Source organism: Rhinopithecus bieti, unplaced genomic scaffold, assembly GCF_001698545.2.
Source record: "Rhinopithecus bieti isolate Rb0 unplaced genomic scaffold, ASM169854v2 scaffold_7414, whole genome shotgun sequence".
NCBI lineage: Eukaryota > Metazoa > Chordata > Mammalia > Primates > Cercopithecidae > Rhinopithecus > Rhinopithecus bieti.
This window is the reverse complement of record NW_016806087.1, coordinates 192,313-206,901: the sequence shown is the minus strand read 5'-3', so window position 1 is coordinate 206,901 and position 14,589 is coordinate 192,313. Positions and strand designations below refer to the sequence as shown.

The window sequence follows — 14,589 nt, the reverse complement described above, 5'->3', positions numbered from 1 at the left end:
TTTTTTTTTTTTTTTTTTTTTTTTTTAGTGTTGTCTAGAATGCCACAATCACTAAGTTTTATCTCAGCACCTGTAGAAAAGTCAGCATATTCAAAATAGGCAGAAAAAAAAATAGAGATAGATAACTTGGAAAGCTCTACATGTTACCCATATCATTCTAGAGGTTTTTAGACAGTTTGAATAATGACCATCTGGGCTCTGAATCTTCCCTGATGTAATTTGCTCATCAGTTTAGAAATGTGCACATGTATAGGCCATTTAGAAACGTGCACAATTATGGGCCTTAATATAGCTGTCTGGGGTCCCAGAAGACCTCGTATACCTTAATGTTTAAGGATCCCATTCTGTTTCTTCCTAATCTCTGATGAGCAAAGAACGTCCTATAAATCCTGTTACAGAATGTCATGAGTTTGTACTGATGTTTTAGATGGTGGCAACAGCACTAGTGGCTTTTAATTAGCCATCCAGCACATACCATTTAGGATGTTTATTTTTGCTCTTGGAAGATTTTTAGAAGCAAGCAAGGGAAAGGAATGAAATAATTTACAGATGCACATAACCAAGCTAAAATGAAATTAAGATAAGAGTATTCACAAAACTGTTAACCCAGGTATGCAGATGAAAAAAAAATATTCAATTAGGCACACAGAAAGAACCAAAAGTAAATTCACCAGGTAACATGTGCCTCAAAGACAGAACGCAAACTCTACAGAAGCAAGATTACTCAAACCAAAAGGACACCTGTCTTTTATACCAAAAATGACTTGTCAGAAACTTATACACACACACACACACACACACACACACACACACACACACACACATCTTATCATCGTAAAAGGGATGTAAGGTCTTTTATGTAAGGTGGCCTTGTAACCAAACCAAATCCTGAATAAAGTCAAGAATTTCTACCAAAAGAAGGAGGCTCAGCCTGAGAAAAGACTTATGAGGGCAGAAGTGAGCCATGGAAGCAGAAAGCTCAAAAGTCTCAAATAAGAACTGCATACCAGTCCCAGAAATCACCTGTTCCTTCTGATAGTGATCCTTTCGCAGGTCCCACTTCTGGATGCCGTTTATATCAACTTAAATGACAATCAGAGAGAAGCTTTCTTAAAAATATGATACGTATTTGGGAATAAGTAATTGCATTCCAATGGGAATACATGTGCCATAGTAAACTATTGCATGTTCAGAAAGGTAAACGAAAACAAAGATTTTAAAGAAAAAATGAGGAGGATTACCTAATTGTTTTGAGATAATTATCTTTGGCTACAAGGATCAATAAAAAGAGTGACAACCAGTCCAAGGTTGGACAGGCAGCTGCTGAGCAGAGGTCCTAGCAGAAGCTTGTGTAAGGTTGCAGTTTTTGCAGTCTTTTATGATAGTTTTTGTTTTCTGGCATTTATGAATGAGAATCCTCTCTTCATGTCCTTTCCCAGCTCAATTTGGCAGAGGGCTTTTTTTTTTTTGGCACAGCAACTCCATTTTGATTCTGACAACTATCACACTATATACTGTACAGATGTTATGTATATCTATTTTATGGACTTAGCTGAATATGTTCCCTGAAGGGAGAAAAGGCTACTATGCAGGATCTCTGAATTCACTTCCCTGCAGGTAATGTGAAACATAAATTTAATGTTTATTAAATATAACTCAAATATAAACCATATGGCCCAGTTTCAGTGGAGTGTTGCATTAAAAAGAAATACAGGCCAATGGCCATAAGTCATTCAAAAAATAGTTTCCACTTCTATTTATATCTGAAAAAGCATAAGCGAAAACAATTTATAACTTTCAGCACTACTTCTAGGAATCTCTTCTGGTTCTTAATGCCCCCATAGTTGCTTCTGAGCCTCTCAATGTCTATTTTCTAACCCTTAAAAGCCTCAGCCCATTTGGCTTATCTATATCTCTTTTCCTCCTCCTTTCCTCCCACCTCGCCAGTTTCCTCTCTCCCTCACTCTGTTTTTCTCTCCCTACCCACCCTTACAGATCAAACCCTTAGCTTTTCATTCTATCGGTTCCTTCCATTCTTCCTTGCCTGCCATACCCAACCAACTCTGTTTCATTCTCTAGACATTTAGATAGCTAGCTCTTACTTTGTCTCCACACTTTTTAAGAAACACCTTCCCCAACTGCCCTATTTAAAACAGCCCCTCCAATCCATCACTTTCTACCCCTTATCTGGCTTTATTTTTCTTAATAGTGTCTATAACTGCCTGACATTTGGTTATATATTTGTTTGTTCGGAGTTTTTTATTGTCTGTCATTTCTACCAGAGTAGAGGTACCTGAGCACTGGAACTATATAGTGTTCACTGTGTGATCCCTAGTACCATTTCCTGGCACATAGTGGGTTCCAGAAACTATTTGGATAACAAGTGGGTTAATGAGAAATGAGTGGTTTGTATCAGAAATCATCATTTTAACTCTCCTTTCCAGAGAAATAGTTATATCTGAATATGAAAGTTGAGAAACCCTTCTAGTTAGGTCTTCAGGCCTTTTCTCCATCTAGTCTCTTCTGAAGGAAAGTAGGGATTAGGTATTTAGTTTCATATCTTTAAATACTATCTATATGTTAATGAATCACAAATTTATATCTCTAGCCTGACTATTCCTTGCATTCCAGACCAATATATGCAATTCTTGGATTGCATTGATCGAGAGGGAAGGGGATCCTGAATGTTAGAATAGTCATATGTAAGAAGACAGTGATAAAAGCTGGGGACATTAAGCCTCTAAGTTTTGATGAGTTTTTGTCCTCTCCACTCCTATCTGAGGAGATTAACCCTGCAGTGCCTAAGGAAAGTATAATGACCTTCCCTGAGGCAGTTACCATGCAAGACAATGCTGAGTCTCCTCACCAGTCACCCCTACACTCCTCTTTGCTTCTAGACCTATAATTAGACTCAAGTCCCAGCAGGCATCTAAAGGTGAGGTAGAAAGTGTGGCCCATGACAAGGTGTGCTGTACTTCAAAAGAACTACAGTACTTAGGTTTTCTAACTTATACAGAAATCCATAGAACATGTGTGGAATGGAATATTAAGGGTGTGGAATAATGGTGGAAGGAATATGAAATAAGATCAGGTCAAATTTGTTGATATGGGCTCACTAACCAGAGATTCTGTGTTTAAGATTTCAGCTTGGGGAATTAGAAAGGGCTATAATTGTTTGACTGGTTGGTTGGTTGATTGGTTGGCTGAAACATGGATCAAAAGATAGCCCACCATCAGCAAATTTGAAATGCCCCATATCCCTCAGTTTAAAGTAGAGGAAGGGGTTGAAAGGCTTAGAATAATTGGAATGTTGGAGTGGATTTTTCATTTAAGACCTACTAACCCATCCTAGAATGGTCCAGTAAACATATCTTTCATCGTAATTATAAGAAATAAATTTGTGAACAGAGCCCCAGCATCCTTGAAGAGCATCCTTGATTGCTCTTTTCTATAGGCCAGACTTCACAATGGGAACTGCAGTTCCTGAACTGGGAAACCTAAATGCAATGCGAATAATTAGATTCTGGGATGGGAGGGGCCAAGTGGCAGCATTCAACACCCAAAGGCATGGTAAGCATGATTACCAGAATGAACAGCAGAATCGAAGCAGCAGTTCAAATAACCTGGCTCACACAGACCTATGGCATTGGCTATTTGATCATGGTATTTATAGAAGTGAATAGTTAGGATGCCTACTAATTTATTACTTGATCTGTATAAGCAGAAAAGCTCTACGTCAAATGAATAAAAGTCAAACCTGAACCATAAAGAGCGTCACAGCCACTCAATCGATTCCCAGACATAAGCTGGTTTACAGACCCAGAACCCCTTGAATGAAGGGGAAGCCAGGTACTCTTGAAGAAAGACCTTGATACACTGCCAAAAATTAGTAATATTTCTCTCAGCCTACCCCAAAGGGATCCATGGCCTTTTATCAAGAGAACTGTGAGTTTGGGAAAAGGAAATAATCAGACCTTTTGGAGATTACCAGACATAGGGTCCGAACTGACATTAATTCCAGGAGATCCAAAAGTCACTATAGCCCACTAGTCAGAGTAGGGGCTTAGGAGAAATCAGTTTAATTCAGGCCTGTGTCACAGTGTGTCCAGTGGGTCCCCAAAGCCATCCTGTGGTTTTTTCCTCCATTTTGCAATGCATATTTGGAATAGACATACTCAGTAACTGGCAGAATCCCCACATTGGTTCCCTGAACTCTGGAGTAAGGGCTATTAAGGTGGAAAAGGTCAAACAAAAGCCACTAGAACTATCCATACCAAGGAAAGTAGTAAACCAAAAGCAATACCACATCCCTCGAGGGATTTCAGAGATTAGCACCACCATTAAGGACTTGAAAGATGCAGAGGTGATGACTCCTACCACATTCCCATTCATTTTTCCTATTTGTCCTGTACAGAAGACAGATGGATCCTGGAGAATGACAGCGGATAATCTTAAACTTGACCAAGTGATGATTCTAACTGTAGCTGTTGTACTAGGTATGGTTTCATTGCTTTAGCAAGGTAACACATTCCCTGGTATTTGTCATGCAGCTATTGACCTGTCAAACACATTTTTCTCAATGCCTATTACTAAAGACCCCCAGAAGCAATTTGCTTTCAGCTGGCAAGGATAGCAATATACCTTCACTGTTCTACCTCACAGGTAGATAACACACTAGTTCATTACATTATACCATTATGCTGATTGGACCTAGTGAGCAAGAAGTAGCGACTACTCTACCACTTATTGATAAGACATTTGCATATAAGAGGGTAGAAAATAAACTGACAAAAATTCAGGGGCCTTCTACCTCAGTGAAATTTCAAGGGGTCCAGTGTTGTGGGGCATGTTGTGATATCCCTTCCAAGGTGCATCTGACCCCACCTACAACCAAGAAAGAGGCATAATGCCTGTTGGGCCTCTTTGGATTTTGAAGGCAATGTATTTCTTATTTGGGCGTGTTATTCTCACTCATTTACTGAGTGCTTTTTGTGAGATATCCCTGAAGGACAGTGGTGAAGGGAAATCTGCCCAGTGAGAAGAATACCTGGTTGTGCACTTTGCTTAGCAAGAAACATGGCCAGATGTACAACTATGTACAATGTGAATGGCTATAGCTAATGGTTTATCTGGATGCTCAAGAGCTTAAAAGGAACATGATTGGAAAATTGGTAACAAATTTGGAGAGAGGTATATGAATAGATCTCTCTCAGTGGGCAAAAATATGTAAAAATATTTGTGTTTCATATGAATGCTCATCAAAGGGTGACCTCAGCAGAAGAGGATTTTGATAATCAAGTGGATAAGATGACCCGTTCTATAGATACCAGTCACCCTCTTTCCCCAAGCACCCCTGTCGTCACCCAGTGGGCTCATGAACAAAGTGACCATGATGGCAATATGGGGGTATGCATGGGCCCAGCAACGAACGTTTCTACTTCCCAAGGGCAAGCCAACAATGGTCACTACTGAGTGCCCAACCTGCCAGCAGAGACCAACACCGATACCCCTATATGACGCCATTCCCCGAGTAATCACTCAGCTACCTGGTAGCAGGTTGGTTACACTGGACCTCTTTCTTCATGGAATGAGCCATGTTTGGTCCTTACTGCGGTTATCCCTTACTCTGGATCTGGATTTTCCTCCTCTGCATGCATTGCTTCCATCAAAACGATCATCTTACAGAATGCCTTATCCACCATCATGGTATCCCACATAGTACTGCTTCTGATCAAAGAAATCTCTTCACAGCAAATGAAGTTAGTCACCACTGATGCCTTTCAAATGAAGTAGCAGAAAAAGGGAAGGAAAGAAAACAGTTAATATCCAAACATTATTCTGTTCAATTGGAAGCTGAGACTCCTTGGGGCTCCTAATACCACTAGCAGGCAAGGTGTACTGGGCAAGGCAGTTGCAAGTACACCTCAGTAACCAAGGGTAAATCAGGTTGCTGCAGCACAGCAGGGGCAAGGAAGACTGTGTCTGGGAGCCAGGGGATTTCGTGGTACACAGCTCAGTAGTCCTATGCCCAAAAATACTCATCAATGGAAAATTGTGGTAACCTAATAAAGATAAGATCACTAAGAACTTGTATCCCATAGGCATAAGGTTAGATTAACCCCACCAAGTAAAAAATTCTGACCAGCCAAGATTCTGGCAGAGGGCAAGGGAACATGGAATAGGTGGAACATAGAATTAATGTAATGATGATCAAGATAGGACTTATGACCAGCTACAGAAGCAGGGACTACAGCAGTCCCCAATTTAACAGAATTGTGACGTATGTTCCCTGGTAGAAGTAATCCTATCTTAGACACCAGGACCTTCAAACCTACCCAGCCCAGGGTTTTAAGGAGAGGGAACAGTCAATTAATTGTTTATTATTATTATTAGGTATTTATTGTTATGATGATTATTAGGTATAATAGTGAGACCTCCACCCCTCAAACATGAAAACTGCCTGTATTGCCTGATGCATAAACAGCCTCCTCCTCTATAATGTTCTTTCCTCAATCTTTGCATTGGCTTGTTTCTGGACTCAGCTCAAATGTGACCTCTTCAAAGTAGCCTTCCATGACCACCTGTCATCTAAAATAATGCACTCTCTCCACCCCTACAATCACTATATTACTGCATATTTTATTTCCTTCCCAGTATTTCACAGGCTCTGAAATTATCTTTTTATTTCCTTGTCTATCCCCTTTCTTCCCCCACTCCACAAAGCCTGTGACTTTGTCTTATTTCTTCAGTACTTAGAACAGTTCCTGCTACATAGAAGCAGCTCACAAAATATTTCTCTATAACATAAGGACTTCTGGCCTCCAGGAATATAAGGCAAGAGAAAACCATGTACCAAAGTTCAAGTATGAGCCCTTGAAGTATGATTCCTGCAGAGGGGACAATTCTTTTGCTACAAGGAGAAACTCAAGACAATAGGTGTAGAACTGACAACTATTCTAAAATATTCTGTAATAATCTGTACTTTCTATCTTAAAGTGACAATGATGGAATAAGATTCAGAAGGGAAACATTTAAGCCTGCTGCTTTGAATTAATTATGGGCACAAAATGAAAATTTGGATTTTTGAGAGAAAGAACACTGTAAGTGGCCCATACTGGCTCTAGGAAAGCCCCTCTTTGAAACAGGCAAAATGAAATTTGAAATGTGTAGTTTCAGAGTGCTGTGTTGGAAGGACTGTAAAGAAATTTGTGAGGGCTGTGAAGTCAACTGTGTCTTATTCTCTATATCATGCCATCACCCAGCAAAGCTCACAGCATTAAGGATGAGAGGTGAAAGCATAAGAGGAACTTTATAAAATGCTTTTGCATCCACATCACAGAAGTGAAGCTGGGCTACACCCAGAAACTAATTTCCACAGTGGAAAATGGACCATCTGAGGTGCCTTTCATTTCCTGGGAGGCAAATGACAAACCACACTGTAACTTCTCACACATTTGACCAAATAATCCCAATCTTGTTGTATCTATCTGGACCAGAGGTACAGGATGGGCATGTCAGTTCCCCATTGCTACCTCACTGAACCAGACAGAGGAATAAGTTGGGAATGGGGACCACGGCCCATGTCATGTCAATTACAGATAGCAAACCACCCACACAAGTACCCTAGTTTATACATAATAGGCCCTCTGAGAACCCACATGATATCCTAAGTGCTGGATGGTACATCTGAAAGCACTGAGAGAGCTGAAAATCACAGACAGCCAAGTAAGTCCCTGCTGAATACATATCTAAGGAGCTTTGCATGCATTGTTTATTCCAGCAACTTTATGGAATAAATTACGTACAACAAATTAGTTTCAGATGGTAGGATATGAAGAGCTGATGTGCTGTATAAAGGAAGGTGAACTCCCAATTTTGACCCAACCACTTCCCATCTCGGGCATCTCGGACTCAGAATCCAGATGCAATTCATTTCTGAAATGCAGTGAAGATCAGAAAGTTAGTAAGTGATGAGGTTAGAGATTTCAAAAAGAAATTTATGAGTATTGTTAACTCATTATATTATCCTATGATTTCTGGTTGTTATATGTGAAACCATAGGTAAAATTGAACCCATCCTTCCTTCATTCCTTCATTATACACAGCAAGCAAAAATAAATGTCTTCCTGACATTTCCAACCTGCACAGAAATTCCATAATAGATTCAACTCAACACACGTTTAAAACCTCACTGCCTACCATACTGGGATGTCATTAAATTCCTGAAAGAGATATCATGTCTTTCTCTATTCCCCCTGAAATCATAAATTATTTGTTAAATTAACACAGTAAAATTGACTTATTTTGGTGTATAGTTTTATGAATCTTTCTACAGGTATAGACTCATGGAACCAACACTGCAGTCAGGGTAATAATTCTAGCACCCCAAAAAATTGTCTGACATTACTACTTTACAGTCCCTCTCCTACTTTAAGCACTAGCAAACCACTGGTATGTTCTCTGTCACTGTAGTTTTGTCTTGTCAAGAATGTCACATAACATTTGTCATGTAACTTTTCACTCAGCAAAATACCTTTGAGATCCATCTAAGTTGCTCCACGTCTCAATAATCTGTCCTTTTTATTGCTAGGTGATACTCTGTTATATGGATATACCATAGTTTGTTTATACGTAGTTATTTTCAGTTTTTAGCAATTACAAATAGAGCTGCTATAAACATTTATGTACAAGTTATGTTGTGAGTATAACTTTTCATTCTCTTGGGTAAATACCTAGAAGTGGGATTGCTGGGTCACATCCTACACGTATGTCTATAAGAAATTGCCAAACTTTTTACAGAGTGGCTATACATAATGTCTTTTTGATAAGTAAAATATAAAATTATTAAAATGACCCCAACAGCTTGTTTACTTGTGTTGAGGGGATTCCAATAGTTATTCACCAAAATAAAATATTGTTCTTAAAATAATCAGAGGCATTTGACTTCATTTCTTTCTTTTTACTTTTAAAGCTTCAATTAAGTCTTTCATATTTTAATGTGATTTTTAAAACAAAATTAAGTGCTTAACATTGTAGAAGCATAAGGCCTTGAGGAATCTACTTACACATGAAGAGATTTTAGTGAGAGACAGAGAATCAGGAGAAAATCTCATCATAGCTAGTTTAAGCAATATAACCCAGTGTCATATGCATCAAGTCCAATTTTCAATTCATAAATAAGCCTCCGCCTCCCTTCCTCCAAAAACGTCCACCCCAAGCTAATTACAGAAGAAAAGGGAACATGAACACCAGCCAGAAAAGATTTACAGTTGCCACTCTTTAGTTGCTACTTTAATGGGAAACACATGTGCAAGATACCACCCAGGAGACAACTGACCAATGTGCTCTGAAAAATGGAATGTCACAAAAATGAGCCATACAAGATGGCTTACTCTCTTGAATAGGCTGAACACATAAAAATGTTTGATACCATTTTGTTCTTAGATAAATATGGCGAGGTCCCAAGATGAGATGCTGAGACAGAAATTAATTTGTAGCAACAAAGTTAAAAGGCAATGACTTAAATTAGCCCTCACTTCTTATCTCATCCACATGCCCCACAATAGTTGACCATCAGATTTGGAAAGTACTTAGCAAAGTTTACATGAGGAGAAATCCTGCAAAGAAATTGGAAGAAAGGGCAGAATGGCGATTGTTCTTATTAAATAACAACACTAACACTCATTAGCTACCATCACTACAAGAAGCCAGTTCTGTTCTGAGTGCTGTATGCACAGTATCTCATTATATCCATAATTTACAGGGTAGAATTATCTCCACTGTATTAGTCAGCTAGAATTGCCATAACAAAATACCATAGACTGAGTGGCTTAAACAACAGAAATTTATTTCTCACAGTTCTGGAAGCCAGAAAGTATGAGATCAAGGTGCCAGCTGATCTGGTTCCTGGTGAGGGTTTTCTTCCTGGCTTGCAAACAACAACCTCCTCACTGTGTCCTCACATGGTGGACGGGTGGGGGTGGTACGGAGAGACAGAGGGTGAAAGGGAGAGCTCAAGAGCTCGAAGGTGTTTCTTCTTATAAGGGCACTAATCCCGTCATGAGGTCCCCATCCTCATGACTTCATTTAATCCCAATTATCTCCTAAAGGCCTCATTGCAAAATACCAATACAGTAGGCTTTAGGGCTTCCACACATGAATTGTCGGGGAAAGTCAGGGAGGAACAGTTCAGTCAATAGCATCCACTTTACAAATAAATGATGTTTCAAGAGAACAAGGAGTTCACAACAGCCCACTCAGTTGGCAATCAGCAGAGTTTGAACTTGAACGCAAGGGTATCAGACTCTAAGAGAAAAATATCTACTACTTATTGTCTGCACACTAAGTGTCAGGTGTATCTATACAACATCTCTATTCTCTATGGGAAGCCAAGTTTTTCCCGTTATTCTTCCCAGTTATAGATACGGAAACTGGCCCCAAATAGTTAACCAGCTATTCACAACCTACCATCTAAGCCTAACATACTGCGTAACATTTATCCTACTGGTTATCAAAGTGAGGCCCCCATCATCACTTGGGAACTAATTAGAAATGCACATTTTGGGAACAAACAGCAGACCTACCGAATCAGGAACTCGATGGTGGTGTCCACAATCTGTGTGTTAATATACCTTCTAGGTAAATCTGATCCATGATAAATTTTGAGAACCACTTGGTTGTTCCATAAATTTATTAAAATAACTAATGCATTGAAAACTCAATAATAAGTGGTATATCCAGAATTCATATACAGATCTGTTTGGTTCTAAAGCCTATGGCTTTCTGCTATACTGTACTCTTCCATCCCAACTTTACGAAGGGAAGATCTGTGATTGCAGAGCCCAGTTCTGAATTCTGCTTTGCCGCTATAATTCCGATCAGTTCTCCTACCTACAAAAATGTGATACAGGAAAATGTCAAAAGATAATCCCTGACAATTAATAACGCTGCTTAATACTAATCAGGAAACACCTTTGGTACGAACTAGAAACCAAGATTTGTGAAATTTTTATTTGGGCCTGACAATTTTGTGTTCCATTTAGTGTAAATGAGAAACAACCCAGTATATGGAAACAGTAAGTATGGAACAAAGTTACTTCTTTTAAAAAGAAAAAAAATGATTTTATCCCTCTTGGACTTTTTAAAATCATGTTTAATCCATCTAATTGATCATTGCTTTATCTGTTATCGCTGTATAATTACCCCATTTCCCCCCTGCAAGGAACAAGACCATATTATATCCCTTTATAAAATCTTGATAATTTACACAAAGGAATAAAAATCTGCTTATAATAGAAATGGAGATTTCTATTTCTCATTTTTGGAGTGGTAAATGAAGGTACCTCTTCTCACATCAAGTGCCTTTTAAAATCATTCACAAAATAAAAGCACTTTGAAAAGGGTTATTTCCAATGCAAATATAGTCACCTGCTCTTGTGATCAATACACCTCTAAAACATTATATTAATATTTACAATATTAATGAGCATGTGTTAGTCACTGCACAAAGCCTTTTACATGTGGTAAAACTCATTTAATTATCACACACACGAGGTAGCTTTTAGGATTATTCCCATTTCACAGATGAGGAAATTGAGAATCAGGGAGGGTAAGTAACTTGCCAGAGCTCCTTCAGCCAGGAAGTACAGGACTCTAGATATTAAGCTTATTAAAGAGCTCTTGCTGAAAATTGATTCAGACACGGACACTTGGCTCTGGATGGATGGGCTCAGCGTTGCTCTGCATCTGGATTACTTCCAAAGGCCCATCTGTGAGCCTGCCTGACCCCCGGGATGGGGCGGCGCAGCCTTTGCGGCCTTGGCACTCCATCTGGAGAGACTGAAAGGGAACAGCAAGGTGGTGACTCAGCGGCCTTGACTGTCCCTCAGTCTCCTGGGAGACAGAGAGCAAAGTGATAAAGGGACAGAGTGGGAACTGTAGTTCTCATTTCTCTGTTTGTTTTCCACTTGATTCTTAAAAACAGACCTATTAATCATTTAGTTCATGACTTTGGTCATTCCACTGACTCCTAACACATTTGAGTCAATGAAGCAAAAACTAGAAAGTTGTGTGTTCAAACTTCTCAGATGGAAGAATTAAAATCCTTTGAAAACATTTCATCAGCCAGCAGAAAGAGTCACATGTTTTTGTGCTTCAGAGTTGTAGATGGATGTGACTTAAGCCCTAACTGGGAAAAACTTTGTGTGATTTACAACAGCAGATAGACATTCTGAGTAACCTTCTCATACTCTTTTATTCCACCTACCAAAAACAAAAGCTGTTTTCAGCAGAGCCCAATTAGGTGAAAAGGGCTTTCCAAGGAAACTGTTGCGTGTGCTTCTTGATTCTGTCCTGATTTGGGAAGTTCATCCAGGCTGAAATTACTCTGTGGAGCTGACAGGAAGTTTGTTCAATGACTTTTGCCTTTCACAGCCCTGCTCTCCTTATCTCTACAGACACGCTTCCCACTTTCTTTTCTGGCTCCCTTCCTCCTTCCCTTCACACACACCTTCACACCTCCCATCTACTTTGATTGTATTAATTGATACCATAAAGAACACTGTTAGAAGGGGAGGCACAAGTGTTGTAGCATTTCAGGAGCTTTTAGTGCAGGAATTAAAGGCTAATACTTGACCTGGCCAGATCTATCATTGCATGCTATGTCCAGACTCTCCAAAACTGTGAGAGCCTATTTTGAGTCCCTCTTTCATATCTTTATCAGGATTTGAGTTCACTGAATATGCTGAGAGCTTCAGATAGAAAAAGACCCTATCCTTCCTCTCAAGGAGCTGATGCTTGCCCAGCAGGGACAGTAGGTTAATGAGTAGCAAAGCTCTCCCTAATCTGGCTCCAAGTGTAGTGTGATGGGTCCTCTACCAGGTTACTTAAGGGTATATGTCCACTGCCTGAACCTTAAAGGTCAGGTAGTGAGCCAAGGCCGTCATGCCCAGCCGAGGAGCAGGTGTCTCTGAGAACCCAAACATACCAAGGAAAACAGTCCCATCACACAGGCACAGTAGGCAAAGAGCCAAATAATTAGCTTAAATGAGAGATAGGAAGTGGGATGAATCTCTAGAGCTGTCCTGCTACTGCCCAGGAGTGCTTTGTATGTAAGTCTTAATAAACTCATCTAGTCACCAAGCTGGACTTGTCCAAGTCATTTTGGTCTCTTGATACCTTCCCAGTTTGCAGGGGGTGGGGAGGAAACATTACAGTCCTAAGTTTTTCTCGTAACACCAACTGGATTCATTTAGAAGGCAATTTCCTAGCAAGCATCAAATTCACAGCATATCTCCCTGGATCAAGGGTAATAAGCTTTCTAGTAAAATGATCGGTTTGGAATCAGATCTACTTAAGCCTAAATCCCTGTTCTACCTTGGACAAGTCATTGAATCTCATTAAGCCTCAATTCTCTCTACTATAAAATGCAAATGACATCTACCTCAAGACTCTACATGAGGATTAAATGAGGAAATGTTATACAAAGCATATGGCATAATTATTGGCAAACAGGAGGTACTCAATAAAGGGTAGTTTCCCTTCTTCCTCCTTCTCTCTTCCCAGGCCTCACAAAAGGACTGTGGCCTCTTAGTGAGATGATATAAAAGAGACTCTAACAATATTAAACACTTCAGAAGCACCTACTAGATCCCAGGCACTATTCTAAGCACTTTATATATTTCAGCTCATTTAAGTCTTCCCTAAAACCCAATAAGATAAGTGCTATTATCATCTCTACTTCATAAATGAGATATCAGGTAACTTTCCAAAGTCACACAGTCAGTATGTATGTGATGGGGCTATGATTTGATCCCAGTTTATCTAGCTCTTAACTATCACATTATTAGGAAACAGATAGTGAAAGAGGTGCTAACTGTATCTGGAATGCAAGTACACAAAACAAGCAGTCCTCAGACAATGGGTTCTGTTTGATTTGCACAGTGTTTTAAAAATCAAGTCTGTATTTCTGAGTGCTCTCAAAAAACTTGGAAGATCTGGCACTAGGCAGCTCACATAGTGATGTGGCAACAAGCCATTGACTGGTGGCTGCTGTCCGGATTGAGGTCCCCAGTTCACCAGTCTCCAGTGCTCACAGCTGTATTATAGGGCCTGCTTCACTTTTAATCTGCACATACATTTGAGCTTGCCATCCAGAATTAGGCAATGCTGCTAAACATGGTCTTAGCCATAAAGACACAACAATTGTGTTCAATAATGTGCACCCAATGGTTAAAATGTCTGAATTAAATGAAGGAAAAAAATGAATGTAGGCAAGAGGTCTGTGTGAACAGCAATCAACAACCAGGTTCAAACACAACCATGCAGAAAATGCCTGGATAAGCCTTTGAGCCCTATGTGCAGAAATTGTAAACTCCACATCTCCACACCTAAACAAAACCTGAAAATGCAAGTTTCCTTGCAGTCCATGGAGCAAAGACTCTTTTGCCTTTAATGTTAAATGCATTCCTCTTTGTTTGGCATAGCTAAAAGAGGGAGTTTAAATGTTCATGTACTACTTAACACAAACAATAACATTTAAACTGTTTTTTCTCTCTCTCTCTTTTTTTTTTTTTTTTTTTTTTTTTTTTT

At 39.5% G+C, this 14,589-nt stretch overlaps 1 long non-coding RNA gene across 1 annotated transcript in view; it reads left to right on the top strand.

The window, feature by feature from the left end:
• LOC108531302 (uncharacterized) overlaps window positions 1–14,589 on the top strand; it is a 93,574-nt gene that overhangs the window by 77,997 nt on the left and 988 nt on the right. The window lies entirely within an intron of this gene.